The sequence below is a fragment of the Xenopus tropicalis genome, chromosome 5, assembly GCF_000004195.4.
Source record: "Xenopus tropicalis strain Nigerian chromosome 5, UCB_Xtro_10.0, whole genome shotgun sequence".
NCBI lineage: Eukaryota > Metazoa > Chordata > Amphibia > Anura > Pipidae > Xenopus > Xenopus tropicalis.
Window position 1 is genome coordinate 7,099,939 of NC_030681.2, and position 16,472 is coordinate 7,116,410.

The window sequence follows — 16,472 nt, forward strand, 5'->3', positions numbered from 1 at the left end:
GAGGGGGCGGGGTTTAGGCACATATTCCATTTCATTAGGCAATTAAAGGATTTCTGCCGATTGCTCAAACATTTATGGCATAAATTTAAAGACACAGAGTAGAAAATGTTTATTTGACATTGTAATGCCCTGTACTATGGTCTCCACTGTGCCCTGCTGTCTCCATCTTGATCTACAGATGCCATCTTGTCCCCCAGTCACCAGCTTGACCTAGCGTTGCCATTATGCCCTACTGTCCCTATGTCACACGTGTCCCAATCTTACCGTGCTGTCTCCATCTTGCCCTACTGCTGCCAACGTTCCCAACTGCCTCAATCTTAGTCTACTGTTACCTTCTTAACTTACTGTCTCCTCCTTGCCCTACTGTCTCCATCTTGCGCTACTGTCTCCATCTTGTCCTACTGTCTCCATCTTGCCCTACTGTCTCCATCTTGCCCCACTGTCTCCTCCTTGCCCTACTGTCTCCATCTTGCGCTACTGTCTCCATCTTGTCCTACTGTCTCCATCTTGCCCTACTGTCTCCATCTTGCCCTACTGTCTCCATCTTGCCCTACTGTTTCCATCTTGCCCTACTGTTTCCATCTTGCCCCACTGTCTCCTCCTTGCCCTACTGTCCCCATCTTGTCCTACTGCTGCCAACTTTCCCAACTGCCTCCATCTTAACTTACTGTCTCCTCCTCCTTGTCCTACTGTCTCCACCTTGTCCTGCTGTCTCCATCTTGCCCTATTTAATCCATCTTGCCCTACTATCTACATCTTGCCATACTGTCTCCTCCTTGTCCTACTGTCTCCATCTTGCCCTAGGGTCTCCATCTTGCCCTTCTGTCTCAATCTTGTTCTACTGCCTCCATCTTGCCCTAGGGTCTCCATCTTGCCCTAGGGTCTCCATCTTGCCCAACTGTCTCCATCTTGCCCTAGGGTCTCTATCTTGCCCTATCTCCATGTTGCCCTACTGTCTCCATCTTGCCCTACTGCCTCCATCTTGCCCTACTGTCTCCATCCTATTATACTGTCACCTACTTGCCCCTTTGCCCCCATTCGATCCTATTTTTGACATCTTCCTCTGCTGTCTCCATCTTGATTGCCATCTTAACCTACTGTCACCAATGTTACCCTACTGTCCCGATCTTCCCCCGTTGTATCCATTAGTGTCCCCAATGGCCATCCTGCCCTGGCCTAACCCCCAGTCACCCTACCTAGAACTACTACCCTGCAGGCCCCACTGTGTATTGAGTCCCATTGGCACCACCTCTATTGGCCCCCAACACGCTTTACAAGTAAACACTTGTTATTATATTGATTAGAGTTTCCCTTAAACAAAGATTCATTTACCCCCACAGAATGTAATAAGGATTAAGCATTACCCCCAGTTCCTCCCCAATAGACGCCGCCTGATGTTCTTAGGGATCAATACACAATGGAATCTCATTTCCCCGACACAGGAGGGACTCTGCGTGACAGGGATGTGAATAATTCCCCTCTGAATGGGAATCTGATGGCACGAAGGCGTTACATGGCCGCGGCGAATCGGGGGTGGGGGGGGTGGAGAATCCTTTTTATTTAATGCCGCTCATTTCTACACAATATCTCATTTAATATGTAATCAATAATTCACACAATATAATGGAGACGGAGCGCAGCTTATTAACTTCGGTTTCACTGTGTGTAAATAACAAACATGATATACAGTATATACGTATAGAATCTATAGGCACGTCCCCTCTCTGTATAATAGAAACATATTGGGAATCACCACCATCATCTATGCCCAAAAACTAAATATCCTCATATAAATGGCATGTGACTCACGTGACGTCAATAAGCTCCCAATTTAATTGATGACATCAATATATCATAATATAATATCATATCATATATAGATATAGTCTACTGTTACCTTCTTAACTTACTGTCTCCATCTTGTCCTACTGTCTCCATCTTGCCCTACTGTCTCCATCTTGCCCTACTGTCTCCATCTTGTCCTACTGTCTCCATCTTGTCCCACTGTCTCCATCTTGCCCTACTGTCTCCATCTTGCCCTACTGTCTCCGTCTGGCCCTACTGTCTCCATCTTGTCCTACTGTCTCCGTCTGGCCCTACTGTCTCCTTCTTGCCCTACTGTCTCCATCTTGCCCTACTGTCTCCATCTTGCCCTACTGTCTCCATCTTGCCCTACTGTCTCCATCTTGCCCTACTGTCTCCATCTTGCTCTACTGTCTCCGTCTTGCCCTACTGTCTCCGTCTGGCCCTACTGTCTCCGTCTGGCCCTACTGTCTCCTTCTTGCCCTACTGTCTCCATCTTGCCCTACTGTCTCCATCTTGCCCTACTGTCTCCATCTTGCCCTACTGTCTCCATCTTGCCCTACTGTCTCCATCTTGCCCTACTGTCTCCATCTTGTCCTACTGTCTCCATCTTGTCCTACTGTCTCCATCTTACCCTACTGTCTCCATCTTGTCCTACTGTCTCCATCTTGTCCTACTGTCTCCATCTTGTCCTACTGTCTCCATCTTGTCCTACTGTCTCCATCTTGTCCTACTGTCTCCATCTTGCCCTACTGTCTCCATCTTACCCTACTGTCTCCATCTTGTCCTACTGTCTCCATCTTGTCCTACTGTCCCCATCTTGTCCTACTGTCTCCATCTTGCCCTACTGTCTCCATCTTGCCCTACTGTCTTCATCTCCCCAGGCAGCAGCCCCGTTGGGCCCCTGACACCCCAGTTCGACACTTGGTGGTGACAATTTCAATAATAAACGCAGAAGACTTTCGGCAAAAGAATCATTCGCAGACATCAGAAATGTCGGAAATGAAGCAATATCCCACCCTGGCAATTTTGTGAACAACTGTGTCCGATTCATAAAGACATGAAACTGCAATTAGATGCATTTTAATGCGTCAGACCCCACCCCCACTTTGCATAAACCCCACTTTAACGACTCACTGTGCCCGGAATATTGGCGCAAAGCTGGAGATAATTAGTAGGATTAATAGAGAGAAGCATTTCTGATAACGAAGGAAGTAACTGCCGGAATGGCTCCGAGGCCTAAAGGGCTGTTTAACATTCTGCAAAATGCTTATCTAATCATCCCGGGGGCCCTCGCGCCAAATAATAATCGAATCCGACGACACAAATGCACCGTCAGTCAGAATACATTGGGCAGAACACGCCGACTCAGCGCCTTTTGTAAAGTATTGGATTAAGATTTAAAATAAAATCTTTCACAAAATCAATTGAAATTAAAGAAAATAAAAAATCATTCATCTGATTGGCTACTGTGCATTACTGTATACTATAGTTTACTAAATCTCTGTTAATTTTATCTCCTTTATTTGTAACTGACTGTTCTGGATAATTCCCCACCATTGGCTTCTGCCCTCTTAAAGGGACACTGCCATGATATTTATGGGGCACTTTTTATCTCTAAATGACACTGTTACACAGCAAATAATTCCCTCTGCCATTTAACCTTTTATTCTTGTACCAACAAATGTATTTGTAGCTGTAATATTGGTGTGTAGGCGCCATCTCAGTGCCTTGTGCCTGAGTCTGAGCTTTCAGCCAGCGCTACACATTAGAACTGCTTTCAGCTAACCTATTGTTTCTCCTACTCCCATGTAACTGGAGGAGTCCCAAGCCGGACTTGGATTTCTTACTATTGAGTGCTATTCTGATACCTACTGGGAGCTGCTATCTTGCTCCCTTCCCATTGTTCTGCTGATCGGCTGCTGGGGGTGAGGGGGGGGGTATCACTCCAACTTGCAGCACAGCAGTAAAGTGTGCCTGAGTCTGAGCTTTCAGCCAGCGCTACCCATTAGAACTGCTTTCAGCTAACCTATTGTTTCTCCTACTCCCATGTAACTGGAGGAGTCCCAAGCCGGACTTGGATTTCTTACTATTGAGTGCTATTCTGATACCTACTGGGAGCTGCTATCTTGCTCCCTTCCCATTGTTCTGCTGATCGGCTGCTGGGGGTGAGGGGGGGGATATCACTCCAACTTGCAGCGCAGCAGTAAAGTGTGCCTGAGTCTGAGCTTTCAGCCAGCGCTACACATTAGAACTGCTTTCAGCTAACCTATTGTTTCTCCTACGCCCATGTAACTGGAGGAGTCCCAAGCCGGACTTGGATTTCTTACTATTGAGTGCTATTCTGATACCTACTGGGAGCTGCTATCTTGCTCCCTTCCCATTGTTCTGCTGATCGGCTGCTGGGGGTGAGGGGGGGGATATCACTCCAACTTGCAGCGCAGCAGTAAAGTGTGCCTGAGTCTGAGCTTTCAGCCAGCGCTACACATTAGAACTGCTTTCAGCTAACCTATTGTTTCTCCTACGCCCATGTAACTGGAGGAGTCCCAAGCCGGACTTGGATTTCTTACTATTGAGTGCTATTCTGATACCTACTGGGAGCTGCTATCTTGCTCCCTTCCCATTGTTCTGCTGATCGGCTGCTGGGGGGGAGGGGGGAAGATATCACCTCATCTTGCAGCACAGCAGTAAAGTGTGCCTGAGTCTGAGCTTTCAGCCAGCGCTACACATTAGAACTGCTTTCAGCTAACCTATTGTTTCTCCTACTCCCATGTAACTGGAGGAGTCCCAAGCCGGACTTGGATTTCTTACTATTGAGTGCTATTCTGATACCTACTGGGAGCTGCCGGTGGCAGAACTGTCGCCTTTCCCCGGCTTTGTTACCGCAGCCGCCCAGCTTTTATTTTCGGAACAGAAATCCAGAGCGTTAATAACAAGGAACAGATGTAAGACAATTCCCCCGGATTCGCACACGAGATGACAACCCCTCAACGCGGATTCTCTCGGCGCGGCGCACGAGTCTCCTCTCTCTCCGGCTCTTTGTAGTCGCAGCTTCTAAAATTGCCTTTCATCACATCAAAGCCTTGGCACCGAGCGGTGAAATTAATCTTTTTTTTTGTTATACAAAGGAGCCGCTTTTAAATATTTTATTACTCTGACTGCGAGCGGGAAATAGAGCGTCTGTCAGAGAGCGAATCCCAGACGCTTTGTGATGCACAGACCTGTGAGTAGGGGAGACTTCCATTAGTTCCATAGAGAGAACGGATTGTGTCGCGTATTTTTCTCTCTTATTTTTTTGGCTGAAAATAATCATTACATGTAGAATAATAACACATTCAATTTGGGATATTTCCTAGGATACATGGGACTGTCTGCTTTCTGCAAGTCATGTGATTCCAGCTCAGTGTCACATAAAAATTAGTCAGTGCTCCCTGCCCCGCCCACTTAAGCCCTCGACCTGACCTATCATACCTTTTGCCTTCCCCCATCTCTCTTCATCCAATCCCTATCTGGCTGACATGTAGCTCCGCCCCTGTGACATTGGCCCATCCCCTTTCGTCACCGCTCCCCAGTGGTGGCAACCGAAGAAACCCCTTATAATACATGAGTGATACTCAGAGTTCCCTGTATAACTCAGCCTGCAGCCTTGTGCCTTTATATGGTCACAGAACCCCTCAGTGACTGCTAATATCCTTATCATTTACAGTAGGGGGTACATTATCCCTTATAATACATGAGTGATACTCAGAGTTCCCTGTATAACTCAGCCTGCAGCCTTGTGCCTTTATATGGGCACAGAACCCCTCAGTGACTTCTAATATCCTTATCATTTACAGTAGGGGGTACATTATCCCTTATAATACATGAGTGATACTCAGAGTTCCCTGTATAACTCAGCCTGCAGCCTTGTGCCTTTATATGGGGGGCACAGAACCCCTCAGTGACTGCTAATATCCTTATCATTTACAGTAGGGGGTACATTATCCCTTATAATACATGAGTGATACTCAGAGTTCCCTGTATAACTCAGCCTGCAGCCTTGTGCCTTTATATGGGGGGCACAGAACCCCTCAGTGACTGCTAATATCCTTATCATTTACAGTAGGGGGTACATTATCCCTTATAATACATGAGTGATACTCAGAGTTCCCTGTATAACTCAGCCTGCAGCCTTGTGCCTTTATATGGGGGGCACAGAACCCCTCAGTGACTGCTAATATCCTTATCATTTACAGTAGGGGGTACATTATCCCTTATAATACATGAGTGATACTCAGAGTTCCCTGTATAACTCAGCCTGCAGCCTTGTGCCTTTATATGGGCACAGAACCCCTCAGTGACTGCTAATATCCTTATCATTTACAGTAGGGGGTACATTATTCCTTATAATACATGAGTGATACTCAGAGTTCCCTGTATAACTCAGCCTGCAGCCTTGTGCCTTTATATGGGCACAGAACCCCTCAGTGACTGCTAATATCCTTATCATTTACAGTAGGGGGTACATTATCCCTTATAATACATGAGTGATACTCAGAGTTCCCTGTATAACTCAACCTGCAGCCTTGTGCCTTTATATGGGCACAGAACCCCTCAGTGACTGCTAATATCCTTATCATTTACAGTAGGGGGTACATTATCCCTTATAATACATGAGTGATACTCAGAGTTCCCTGTATAACTCAGCCTGCAGCCTTGTGCCTTTATATGGGGGGCACAGAACCCCTCAGTGACTGCTAATATCCTTATCATTTACAGTAGGGGGTACAGTATCCCTTATAATACATGAGTGATACTCAGAGTTCCCTGTATAACTCAGCCTGCAGCCTTGTGCCTTTATATGGGCACAGAACCCCTCAGTGACTGCTAATATCCTTATCATTTACAGTAGGGGGTACATTATCCCTTATAATACATGAGTGATACTCAGAGTTCCCTGTATAACTCAACCTGCAGCCTTGTGCCTTTATATGGGCACAGAACCCCTCAGTGACTGCTAATATCCTTATCATTTACAGTAGGGGGTACATTATCCCTTATAATACATGAGTGATACTCAGAGTTCCCTGTATAACTCAGCCTGCAGCCTTGTGCCTTTATATGGGGGGCACAGAACCCCTCAGTGACTGCTAATATCCTTATCATTTACAGTAGGGGGTACATTATCCCTTATAATACATGAGTGATACTCAGAGTTCCCTGTATAACTCAGCCTGCAGCCTTGTGCCTTTATATGGGGGCCACAGAACCCTTCAGTGACTGCTAATATCCTTATCATTTACAGTAGGGGGTACATTATCCCTTATAATACATGAGTGATACTTAGAGTTCCCTGTATAACTCAGCCTGCAGCCTTGTGCCTTTATATGGGGGGCACAGAACCCCTCAGTGACTGCTAATATCCTTATCATTTACAGTAGGGGGTACATTATCCCCTATAATACATGAGTGATACTAAGTGGGTAGGACAGTGCATTACAGGCGGGGGGGCTACATGATGAGTAACTAGGTCACTCCAGCACAGGAAATTTGGAAATAAATTGGACTAAACATGTGCATTAAAATGCTGTTTCAGTGATTTTATTTTCATGGGTAATAGTGCATTTTAAATCTTACTTTAATTCCTCCCAAGATGCCGGCAGGCTGCTGACTGTGGTATTTGAATTTCAATTGGCTTTTGTGGCTGCATTTTGCTTCATATCAGACAAAACGTGAACGATACACGGCAATCTGTTAAAGGGCCACGCTCACATTATAGGGGCAAGCTCATTTACTAACATTAGCAAATTAATATAATGTTTAACTTCCATCCTTACAGCCAGCTATTGCTAAGCTCAGTGTAATAATGTTCTATGCAAAGGATAAGGCAAAACCCCCCTAGATATGGGGAACCCCTCATATAAACTACTTGTTACAGGCCCCTCCCACTTACCCATCAGTCTGTGTGTGTCACATGGTATAAGTGAATAAACAAAGACAAACACCCCTAGATATGGGGAACCCCTCATATAAACTACTTGTTACAGGCCCCTCCCACTTACCCATCATTCTGTGTGTGTGTCACATGGTATAAGTGAATAAACAAAGACAAACACCCCTAGATATGGGGAACCCCTCATATAAACTACTTGTTATAGGCCCCTCCCACTTACCCATCATTCTGTGTGTGTGTCACATGGTATAAGTGAATAAACAAAGACAAACACCCCTAGATATGGGGAACCCCTCATATAAACTACTTGTTACAGGCCCCTCCCACTTACCCATCATTCTGTGTGTGTGTCACATGGTATAAGTGAATAAACAAAGACAAACACCCCTAGATATGGGGAACCCCTCATATAAACTATTTGTTACAGGCCCCTCCCACTTACCCATCATTCTGTGTGTGTGTCACATGGTATAAGTGAATAAACAAAGACAAACACCCCTAGATATGGGGAACCCCTCATATAAACTACTTGTTATAGGCCCCTCCCACTTACCCATCATTCTGTGTGTGTGTCACATGGTATAAGTGAATAAACAAAGACAAACACCCCTAGATATGGGGAACCCCTCATGCATACCGCCCAACTGTCCCGCTTTCTGCGGGACAGTCCCAGTTTTGGCAGCGCGTCCCACTGTCCCGGATAGTTCCATAAATGTCCCGCATTTCCGTAATGCGGGACATTCATGGAACTATCCCGACAGCGGGACGCGCTGGCTGCACGTTAGTCCTCCTCTTCAGCGTCTCCTCTATATGCGGCTCCTTCGGCGGAGCCAGGCCTTTTATAAGGTTGCGCCCGTGCGTATTGACGTCACACGCACGCACGGGCGCAACCTTATAAAAGGCCTGGCTCCGCCGAAGGAGCCGCATATAGAGGAGACGCTGAAGAGGAACTAACGTGCAGCCAGCAGCATGTATGGAGGCTCTGTATGGGGGCACCTGTGTATGGGGGGGCTACTCTGTATGGGGGCACCTGTGTATGGGGGGGCTACTCTGTATGGGGGCACCTGTGTATGGGGGGGCTACTCTGTATGGGGGCACCTGTGTATGGGGGGGCTACTCTGTATGGGGGCACCTGTGTATGGGGGGGCTACTCTGTATGGGGGGGCTACTCTGTATGGGGGCACCTGTGTATGGGGGGGCTACTCTGTATGGGGGCACCTGTGTATGGCGGGGCTACTCTGTATGGGGGCACCTGTGTATGGGGGGGGCTACTCTGTATGGGGGGCACCTGTGTATGGGGGGGATACTCTGTATGGGGGGCACCTTTGTATGGGGGGGCTACTCTGTATGGGGGCACCTGTGTATGGGGGGGGCTACTCTGTATGGGGGGCACATGTGTATGGGGGGGCTACTCTGTATGGGGGCTACTCTGTATGGGGGGGCTACTCTGTATGGGGGCACCTGTGTATGGGGGGGGATACTCTGTATGGGGGGCACCTGTGTATGGGGGGATACTCTGTATGGGGGGGCACCTGTGTATGGGGGGGATACTCTGTATGGGGGGGATACTCTGTATGGGGGGGCACCTGTGTATGGGGGGGATACTCTGTATGGGGGGGCACCTGTGTATGGGGGGGGATACTCTGTATGGGGGGGCACCTGTGTATGGGGGGGGATACTCTGTATGGGGGGGGATACTCTGTATGGGGGGCACCTGTGTATGGGGGGGGCTACTCTGTATGGGGGGCACCTGTGTATGGCGGGGCTAATGTGTGGGGGGGGCACCTGTGTATGGGGGGGGGCAAAACTGGTACATAGTTATAACTCACGTATAACTTAGGTAGTACAGTATGAGGGTATAGCACATTTGCGTCTGATCCCGCCATTTCAACTATATAAAAGGGGTATTTTTTAAAAAGGGTGTGGTAATTGGGGCGTGACCACAAAAGGGGGCGTGGTCAAAAAAATTTGCTGCGCTGCGCGCGCCAAATCTTTTTATCCCTCTTTTCATTTTTCAAATGTTGGGAGGTATGCCTCATATAAACTACTTGTTACAGGCCCCTCCCACTTACCCATCATTCTGTGTGTGTGTCACATGGTATAAGTGAATAAACAAAGACAAACACCCCTAGATATGGGGAACCCCTCATATAAACTACTTGTTACAGGCCCCTCCCACTTACCCATCATTCTGTGTGTGTCACATGGTATAAGTGAATAAACAAAGACAAACACCCCTAGATATGGGGAACCCCTCATAAAAAACTACTTGTTACAGGCCCCTCCCACTTACCCATCATTCTGTGTGTGTGTCACATGGTATAAGTGAATAAACAAAGACAAACACCCCTAGATATGGGGAACCCCTCATATAAACTACTTGTTACAGGCCCCTCCCACTTACCCATCATTCTGTGTGTGTGTCACATGGTATAAGTGAATAAACAAAGACAAACCCCCCTAGATATGGGGAACCCCTCATATAAACTACTTGTTACAGGCCCCTCCCACTTACCCATCATTCTGTGTGTGTCACATGGTATAAGTGAATAAACAAAGACAAACACCCCTAGATATGGGGAACCCCTCATATAAACTACTTGTTACAGGCCCCTCCCACTTTCCCATCAGTCTGTGTGTGTGTCACATGGTATAAGTGAGGCAAACCCACGTATATGAGGAACACAATGGATACAATACAGATAATTCTAATAAAACAGGGCGAATATATTTTAAAAACCCCTATGGAACTTGCTGTGTATTTGCTGAATTGATGCTTCAGCGACTGTAAAGGTGACTTTTTCAGGAAAGAAACACGGATCAATACCGTTCTGGGTTCCATATCTTGTTTGTTTCAAACAAAATATCCTATTTCGCAGCCAATCGGTTCGGGGTACAGAGGTCACATGACAGCACCCTCGTTATTGGATTCTATGAAATGGGAATCTTTGATTTTGTGTCACAGAAATATAATAAGCACCGGGTTCCATATAAACTCACTGTACTGTATCCTCTGTTTCATACGGCACCGGCATCCTACATACTGAGCTCTCTGTTCCTGCTGAATTGTGCTTAGTACAGGGGAATCCCTATGCTGCCATAGTTTTATGGTATCTCTCTGTACAGGCTATGGGCAAACTTAGGGGGCTGTTCCTGCTGAATTGTGCTTAGTACAGGGGAATCCCTATGTGCCATAGTTTTATGGTATCTCTCTGTACAGGCTATGGGCAAACTTAGGGGGCTGTTCCTGCTGAATTGTGCTTAGTACAGGGGAATCCCTATGTGCCATAGTTTTATGGTATCTCTCTGTACAGGCTATGAGCAAACTTAGGGGGCTGTTCCTGCTGAATTGTGCTTAGTACAGGGGAATCCCTATGTGCCATAGTTTTATGGTATCTCTCTGTACAGGCTATGAGCAAACTTAGGGGGCTGTTCCTGCTGAATTGTGCTTAGTACAGGGGAATCCCTATGTGCCATAGTTTTATGGTATCTCTCTGTACAGGCTATGAGCAAACTTAGGGGGCTGTTCCTGCTGAATTGTGCTTAGTACAGGGGAATCCCTATGTGCCATAGTTTTATGGTATCTCTCTGTACAGGCTATGAGCAAACTTAGGGGGCTGTTCCTGCTGAATTGTGCTTAGTACAGGGGAATCCCTATGTGCCATAGTTTTATGGTATCTCTCTGTACAGGCTATGAGCAAACTTAGGGGGCTGTTCCTGCTGAATTGTGCTTAGTACAGGGGAATCCCTATGTGCCATAGTTTTATGGTATCTCTCTGTACAGGCTATGGGCAAACTTAGGGGGCTGTTCCTGCTGAATTGTGCTTAGTACAGGGGAATCCCTATGTGCCATAGTTTTATGGTATCTCTCTGTACAGGCTATGAGCAAACTTAGGGGGCTGTTCCTGCTGAATTGTGCTTAGTACAGGGGAATCCCTATGTGCCATAGTTTTATGGTATCTCTCTGTACAAGCTATGAGCAAACTTAGGGGGCTGTTCCTGCTGAATTGTGCTTAGTTCATGGCTATATCTATATTGGCATAGTTTCTTATGATATCTACTTTAGCCCTGTTAATACTATATGTGGAATGTCCCATTACCAAACAAGGGGGTCACAGTGCTACGGTAACATTACCTGTCTCTGCGGTGGTGTAAGTACCTATACAGCGCCACCAAGTGACACCATTGTGTTACATATACTAAAATTAGGCACAAATCAGAAGCACATGGGGCCTCCCAGCAACTGCTGGGTCTGCTGCCCCAACTCTTTCTCCCAAAGTAAAATCTAAGGCAGTAAAATTAAAGTCCCATTTTGCTGACACGGTTCATCCAGGGTCCGACTGGGCCGCCGGAACACCAGGAAAAATCCCAGCAGCCCAGACCTAGTGGGCCCTGCTGGCCCAGACCCGACCCTTGCCGGCGCTCCCCGACTGTTCCTCCCGACACGTTAAACTTACACGTGCTCTGGGGAAGACATTGAGTGGGGGACCCCTGCGGGGGAAGGGGGACGCGGCCCTGCACCCCCCAGTCTGACCCTGGGTTCATTCTTTGTGTCGGAGTGCATCTTTATTGGCAACCAGTAGTAATGAGCGAATCTGTCCCGTTTTGCTTCGCCATAAAATTCGCAAAACGGCAAGAAAATTCGCAAACCGGTGAAAAAGTTGTGAAACGCATTTGCCGCGCAATTTTTTTTGTCGTCCGCGTCTTTTTTGTCGCCCATGTCTATTTTTTTGTCGGCCGCAATTTCGCAAATGCCGAAATTCGCTGCCAATCCATGCCTGGCGAAAAAATTCACTCATCACTAGCAACCAGTGGGATCAAATGATTCCAGGACAGAAAGGGTTGGGGGCTTATTACCCTACAGTAGGGGTGGAAGGAAAACTGAGACAGCAGCAGCAAAGTGCAGGGTCCCTTTAATTGTTACAGAAGTGACACCCGCGGGTGCTGCTGTGCGTCAGGCCGTTGCGCCGAGCCGAGAGGGACACTCAGTGAAAATGACAGATAATTCCAGCTCTTAAAAAACCCACATAAATCCAGGTACAAAAAGTAGGCCAGACTCACACAATGGCCGCTAAAAAGCTCCTAAACGGCGTATTCCGTGGGGAACCAATGGGAGGCTTTCAGTCGCCCTCGCAATAAAGCCGCAGCTCCAACGAGCGTTTAATTCAGTGCGGCCGTAAGTACTGTGTGCCACAATCACATCCCCAGTAATTGCCGTCTAATACGGCTCCACCGGAGAAAATTGCAGCCTGAAAGGTGTTATAATAATGAACAAAAGCCCCCGAGTAATGGTGTTTGCGCCTCCGAATGGCTGTGCCGGCAGAACAAAGCCCGTTGGACCGTAAGAGTAGCCGATCCAGCGCTGGGAACATTCCGGATTACTGCACAATGGACCAGTTATTATGTATTAAAGGCTTTTTACCCCTCTGTCCTTTTGCTGATGGCTATTTGGTCATGCTGGGAGTTGTAGTTCTGTGACAGCTTGGGAATCCCTGATGGGTACTTTCATATCATTTAAAGGGACCCACTTGTTGGTCCAACTGTCCCCACTATGCAAAATGTGCCATAGATTAATATGGGCAGCGATGGACATGTGACTGACTGACTGCCGCCCTATCACTGCTTTCCATATAAATGTCTGACAGTTGCCCAAGGCGTCAGCAGAACAGTTATAAGGATACACGGCTGCAGCCAATCCAAATGCTCATGTATAAATGCCCAAAATCTACCCCAAAAATTTCTATTTGCCAAGTGGGAGAGTGGCACCAAAGCTGGAGTGGACCCATTTATGGTGCACTAACACAAGGAAGCCCTGGACTTAACACCCCAATGACCTGTCACATCCGAGTGCCCTTTGGCATTTGCACCAAATAAATCTCTCAGTAATCGGTGCATAAGATATTGCACCAATCTCACCCACACTGGGAGCGCAACTTACCAACATGGACACCATTAGAGACGAGACCCACAGATTTACTCACAGATCTAGAGGCTTTGGGTTGGCAATTCAGCCCCTGTAGAGGGTTGTGGGCAACTCCATTCCCCACGTCAAACCGTCCAAAGTGCAGTTTAATTAAAATGCAATCAGTGCAGCCCTGCAGCATGTATTTATTAGACATGTCCCTGAATTCTCAAGTGATCTGGTCCCTGTATGTCAAACCCCCATCGATGTATCTTTGGTCTCTTCCGTGATGCAATCACATCGTCCCACCCATCTTTGATTGGAGGGGGCGGGAAAGGTGCAGGTTTAAAACCATTGGTGCAAGACCTGGGCCTAGGGTGGCAGGATTTTAGGGGGGGGGGGTATGTCACCCAACTACATCTAAATTGGTTACAAAGCACTTGGGATGTGCTGGAGATTTAACTGGTCTATAAAATCCCCTGTACACCAACCCCCAGCGCTGCGTACCCAATAGGGGGCAATTTGGGTGGGTAAGAGTCACTAGTGGTATCACTAGCAGTCGCTACACATATGATATTCCCTAACCATGTTATGCCCTGGGGTACAACCCATTCTCACTATATATGAAGCAGCACAGGATACAGGAGAGGTGGGAAGTGGGGGGCATAGGGTTGCCACCTTTTTCCCCCCTAGTATACCGGCCTGTGTTGAGGGAGGGGTGGTGGTGACATCATGGGGCGGGGAATAAGTGTTTCAGGGGTGGGCAGTGGGTGTGTCCTGACAGACATGTCGGGGTGGCAAATTAGCGTGTCTGTGGGGAGGTCCCGGTCATAAAAAGTGGGTTGAAGTGGTTAAAAGTCAGTGCAGCAGGGAGAGAAACTTAGTACAAAGGGGGTAAATTTGTAATACTGGCCCCGGCCCTCGCAGGTCATTTACTGGCTATGCTGGTGTATTACCAGCCGGGTGGCAACCCCACTAGTGGGGACCCCTGGGGGGCACAAGCTTCAGGGGGGCTTTTTAAATTCTGCAATAGAGGCAGGCCAAGCCAGTCAGGCACCTCAGCTGGCCAACTCCCCCCATTGTGGGCACTCTCAGTGGCATCTCTCAGGGAGGGGGTACCGCACAACTGGCACAATGACAAGTGACCGTCTGGGCAAGGAAGTAGGCAGGAGTGGTACCTGCTTGGCACCCCCCATCCTTGCTACCTAGGCCCCCAGTTCCGGCCCTGCTCTGCAGCTGGCAATGGCACGGGTACAGGGGCCCCCCAGTATATGGGCCATAACGGGGGCAGTTTTGGCACAAGTGCCTGTATCATCGGTACATGAGCCCCAGTATTACACATACAGACTGTAGCAAAGACCTGTGAGTGATTTGCAGAAATGCAGAAATTTCCGGGGCTCATTCCCCCCCAGCGCCCCCCCAGCCGCCTGTTCTCCGTTGATAAATCCTTGCGATTCAGCCTTTCAGATCTCGGCTCACTTTCTAAATCCTCGTTGTGCACAGACAGCACTTCTCGCTGCCTAAACGCCATAAAACAGCCCCGTATTCCCGGGAGGGCCAATAATTGAAAATTTATTTAATTCTTTACTGCTTTATGTACGGAGTGAATGAGCGCGCAAAAGTCATCGGAAAACTATTCAGCGCCCATAAATTATTCCGCATTATGCTTCGCAAAAATCCCATTTCTTCCAGGAAACGGCTATAAATAATAATAACGCTGCGTCTGACAAATGTATAAATAGCGCAGCCGGGGCCAATAACCATAGGCTGGGGATTTGGGTTCTGCACGGTGCTGACCGGCAATGGAGAACCGTGCGTCCGACACCCCCTAATGAGACAATGTATAAGGGGGGGGGGGGGGAAAGAACTAGAGTTCAAATACATATCAGTGTGTATGGGCCAGTGTGGCTATGGGGCGAGTGTGGCTATAGGGGCGAGTGTGGCTATAGGGGCGAGCGTGGGTGCCACTAGCGCCGGTGTGGAACGTTGGTAGCAAATCTGTGCCACTAATACCCAAGGGGCAAAAACAGCCAGTTCCAGCCGGTGCTGGGCAATTTCCCTGCTAGAATGTTAATAAAAGAAGCTAAAATGTTACTAAAAAAAGCTAGAATGTTGCTAAATGAAGCTAGAATGTAACTAAAAGAAGGCAGAATGTTACTATTAGAAGCTAGAATGTTAATAGTGGAAGCTAGAATGTAACTAAAGGAAGCTAGAATGTTGCTACATGAAGCTAGAATATAACAAAAGGAAGCTAGAATGTTACTAAAGGAAGCTAGAAATTTACTATTAGAAGCTAGAATATTACTATTGGAAGCTAGAATGTTACTAAATGAAACTAAAATGTTACTAAAGGAAGGCAGAATATAAGTAAACAAAGCTATGTTACTATAGGCAGGTAGAATGTTACTTAAGGAAACTAGAGTATAACTATAGGAAGCTGGAATGTTACTGAAGGAAGCTAGAATATAATTAATCGAAGCTAGAATGTTACTATTGGAAGATAGAATGTTGCTAAATGAAGCTAGAATGTAACTAAAGGGAGCTAGAATGTTACTTAAAGAAGCTAGAATGTTACTATTGGAAGATAGAATGTTGCTAAATGAAGCTAGAATGTAACTAAAGGGAGCTAGAATGTTACTAAACTAATCAAAGCTAGAATGTTACTATAAGAAGCTAGAATGTTACTATTGGAAGCTAGAAATTTGCTATTAGAAGCTATAATGTTACTAAATGAAACTAAAATGTTACTAAAGGAAGGCAAAATATAAATAAAGGAAGCTAGCATGTTACTATAAGCAGCTAGAATGTTACTAAAGGAAACTAGAGTAAGCTGGA

At 47.0% G+C, this 16,472-nt stretch overlaps 1 protein-coding gene across 2 annotated transcripts in view; it reads right to left on the bottom strand.

Annotated features, from left to right (window-relative positions):
• galnt14 (polypeptide N-acetylgalactosaminyltransferase 14) overlaps positions 1–16,472 on the bottom strand; it is a 234,379-nt gene that overhangs the window by 51,189 nt on the left and 166,718 nt on the right.